Source organism: Aotus nancymaae, unplaced genomic scaffold (genome assembly GCF_030222135.1).
Source record: "Aotus nancymaae isolate 86718 unplaced genomic scaffold, 86718_ANA_hifiasm-v0.15.2.pri h1tg000048l, whole genome shotgun sequence".
NCBI classification, from domain to species: Eukaryota; Metazoa; Chordata; class Mammalia; order Primates; family Aotidae; genus Aotus; species Aotus nancymaae.
Genome location: NW_026988462.1, coordinates 1,889,897 through 1,894,102, shown reverse-complemented (window position 1 = coordinate 1,894,102; position 4,206 = coordinate 1,889,897). Strand labels below are relative to the sequence as shown.

Below are 4,206 nucleotides of genomic sequence, written 5' to 3'. Positions count from 1 at the left end.
TATTTGTGAACAATCATACACTACGTGGATTAGGTGATGGCAAAGGTGAACAGTGTAGCTCGTTTCATTTCTCTACCTATAATGTATAGTCCAGAACACCATTAATACTCACAGTAGCAATCTGTACTGCAAACCCTAAGCCTGCCATGTCATCATTTCTTTTTTATTTTATTAAATTAATTTATTTATTTTGAGACAGAGTCTCGCTCTGTTGCTCAGGCTGGAGTGCAGTGGCACAATCTTGGCTTACTGCAGCCTCCACCTTCTGGGCTCAAGTGATTCTCCTGCCTCAGCCTCCTGAGTAGCTGGGATTACAGGCACCCACCACCACACTCAGATAATTTTCGTATTTTAGTAGAGACGGATTTCACCATGTTGGCCAGGCTGGTCTAGAACTCCTGACTTCAAGTGATCCACCCGCCTCAGCCTCTCAGAGTGCTGGAATTACAGGAGTGAGCCACCATGCCCTGCCATGTCACCATTTCATAAAAGATTTGGTAACTGATGTTAGGTGAAAATTATCTTTAACACCATTAAATATCAACAATCTCTTATTATTGCTGTAGTACATACAATCACATAGAGACCAGACATAATAACAGTGAATGCATAATCATAAAAATAATGGCTTAGTTTATAAAGTGCTGTTGTATAAACGATTTTTACCTTATGAAATGAGTTCCCACAATATTCCTGTAAGATAAGGAAGTTAAAGTTCATGTCACAGATGAAGTGTACAAACACCAATGGAGATATGTCCCTAAGTAACTTGGTATCTCTTGGAAAAGGCTAAAATAGGACTTAGGTATTGTACTAGTCAAGGTTCTACAGAAAAACAGAAATATATATAAATATCTATATTTAGAGAGAGAATGGAATTTATTATATGGAACTGGTTCATGCAATTACGGAGGTTGGGAAGTCCCATAATCTGCCATCTGTAAGCTGAAGACCCAGAAAAGCTGATGAGGTAGTTCAAAGACCTGCAAGTAGGAGAGCCAGTAGTTTGGATTTGAACCCAGGTCTGAAGGTCTGAGAACCAGTAGCACTGAGGGTGGAAGACAAATGTTCCAGCTCAGACGGTCTGGCAGAGAGACTGACCCTCACTGGGCTATCTGCTCTCCTCAGTCACCCATGAACATACTTATCTCTTCCAGAAAGACCATCACAACCACACCCAGAAATCATGTTTAACTAGCTTCCTGGCATCCTGTGGCCCAGTCAAGTTGACTCAAAATTAACCATTACAGGGATGGACGCCATGGCTCACGCTTATAATCCCAGCACTTTGAGAGGCCAAGATGGGAGGATCCACCTGAGGTCAGGAGTTAGAGACCAGCCTGGCCAACATGGTGAGAACCTGTCTCTACTGAAAATATAAAAATTAACTGGACGTGGTGGTGAGCACCTGTGGTCTCAGCTACTTGGGAGGCTCAGGCATGAGAATCACCTGAACCCCAGAGGCAGAGGTTGCAGTGAGCCAAGATCACACCACTGCACTCCAGCCTGAGCAACAGAGCAAGATTCTGTCTCACACACACAAAAAAACCCATCACAGATGAGGAGGCTATGTCCAAGGAAGTAACTAAAGCTTCCTTTCAGTTATTTCCACTGTAGATGCTTATTTTCAATGAGCCAATACAGCAGAAATTGGGAAACAATCCCCATGATTTTAAAATAAATGTCTTCCTAAGTCGACTGGGTGAAACAGGACTCGAAGCCAGTTTCCGTTGGAAACAATTATTTAACAAAATTCACACAATTTTTTCTAGAAAACAGAGTAATACAAATAAAAATACCAAGTTTAAACAGATGGGAGGATACCTTCAACAAGGCAAGAAATGAGAATCAGAAAAATAATTGAACCAGTTATAAAAAGACAAATACTATATGATTCCTCTTTTGGGGATACCTAGAATAGTCAAATTCGTAGAGACAGAAAGTACCATGGTGGTTTCCAGGGGCGGGAGGGAGAGGAGAATGAAGACTTGTTATTTAGTGGATAGAGAGTTTCAGTTTTGCAAGATGAAAATAGTTGTGTGGATGGATGGTTGTTGTGGTGACGGTTCCAAAACAGTGTGAATGTACTTAATGCCACTAACTACACACTAAACAAAAAAAAATAGTTAAGGTTGCAAATTGTATGTATATATATCACAATTAAAAATTATAAAACTATGGTCAGGTGCGGTGACTCATGCCTGTAATCCCAGCCCTTTGGGAGGCCAAGTCGGGCGGATCACCTGAGGTCAGGAGTTCAAGACCAACCTGTCCAACATGGAGAAACCCCGTTTCTACTAAAAATACAAAATTAGCCGGGCCTGGTGGCACATGCCTGTAATTCCAGCTACTTGGGAGGCTGAGGCAGGAGAATTGCTTGAACCCAGGAGGTGGAGGTTGCGGTGAGCCAAGATCGCACCACTGCACTCCAGCCTGGGCAACAAGAGCGAAACTCCATCTCAGGAAAAAAAAAAAAAAAACAACTATATATATAAATATATGTACATATCCAAGAAGAGAACAGCAGAAAAGTTGAGCTCATGAAGGCCAGTGAGTATGAAGAGGGGCTGTTCTGAAGGCAAAACATCTAGAAATGCATGAGAAGGGGCAAATCCCGTGCCGAGTGGCCTGAGTCATACGCAATTTCTAGGGGTCCTCTTGAAAAAAACACAAAGTTTTAAATATCAACTAGAGTACAAAAGTAGATATTTAGCATAAGAAAAATCATGCAAATTATAATTTTTTAAGCTACTAAATACCACAAACATCACATAATCCTAAAAAATAGTATTTTTATAAATTAATTTTCCCGTGCATCTCTAAAATGCTTTTTTTCTTATAATTTTTGTCTGCAGACACTCTGATAGCCTCTTCAAAAGACAATGATTTTGTAATATTTTGTTTGGCAAGAATAGAAAGAAAATTATCTTTACCTGAGCATTGGTAATTGACATTTAAAATTATTGATAGTTTAGAAATACTTCTTTCAACTTCTATCAAAGCAACTAGTTGTTGGTTACATCTGGTATCTTTCTTGGATTTGTCAAATTTAAGGAAAGCACTAACAAACTTATTTTATGTATGACTTCTAATATTTTAGGATACTTTCAGGTTTTCTGTGTCTGTGTCCTCAAATTGATAATATTCATTACCTGGTTTGTCATCAACACCCTCATTGTATTGGAATTTTTATGGAGGCCGGGCACAGTGGGTCACACCTGTAATCCCAGCACTTTGGGAAGCCAAGGCAGGAGTTTGCTAGAGGCCAGGAGTTTGAAACCAGCCTGAGCAACAAAAAGTTAGCTAGGCATGGTGGTGCATGCCAGTGGTCCCAGCTACTTTGGAGGGTAAGGTGGGAAGATCACCTGAGCCCAGGAGTTCGAGACTGTGGTGAGCAATGATCTGTACACTGCTCTCCAGCCTGGGCAACTGTATTATTCCATTCTCACGCTGCTGATAAAGACATACCCAAGACTGGGTTATTTATAAAGGAAAGAGGTTTAATTGACTCACAGTTCAGCATGGCTGGGGAGGCCTTAGGAAATTTACAATCATGGGAGGAGGAAAAGCAAACGTGTCCTTCTTCATGTGGCAGCAGCAAGAAGAATGAGAGCCAAGCAAAGGAGGAAGCCACTTATAAAACCATCAGATGTGCTCACTTCGGCAGCACATATACTAAAATTGGAACAATACAGAGAAGATTAGCATGGCCCCTGCGCAAGGATGGCACGCAAATTCGTGAAGCGTTCCATATTTTTACTGCCCAAAGTAATTTACAGATCCAACGCTATCCCCATCAAGCTACCAATGACCTTCTTCACAGAACTGGAAAAAAACACCTTAAACTTCATATGGAACCAAAAGAGAGCCTGCATAGCCAAGTCAATTCTAAGCAAAAAGAACAGCGGGAGGCATCACACTACCAGATATCAAACTATACTACAAGGCTACAGTAATCAAAACAGCATGGTACTGGTACCAAAACAGAGATATAGACCAATGGAACAGAACAGAGGCGTCGGAGGCGACACAACATATCTACAACCACCCGATCTTTGACAAACCCGACAAAAACAAGCAATGGGGAAAGGAATCCCTGTTCAATAAGTGGCGTTGGGAAAACTGGCTAGCCATATGCAGAAAGCAGAAACTGGACCCCTTCCTGACACCTTACACTAAAATTGACTCCAGATGGATTAAAGACTT

At 41.1% G+C, this 4,206-nt stretch overlaps 1 non-coding gene across 1 annotated transcript; it reads left to right on the top strand.

The window, feature by feature from the left end:
• The first annotated feature begins 3,651 nt into the window (after nucleotides 1-3,651).
• LOC135268975 (U6 spliceosomal RNA) lies at nucleotides 3,652-3,758 on the top strand. Its single transcript, XR_010337306.1, has one exon. It is a non-coding gene; the product is annotated as a U6 spliceosomal RNA (small nuclear RNA).
• The last annotated feature ends 448 nt before the right edge of the window (nucleotides 3,759-4,206 follow it).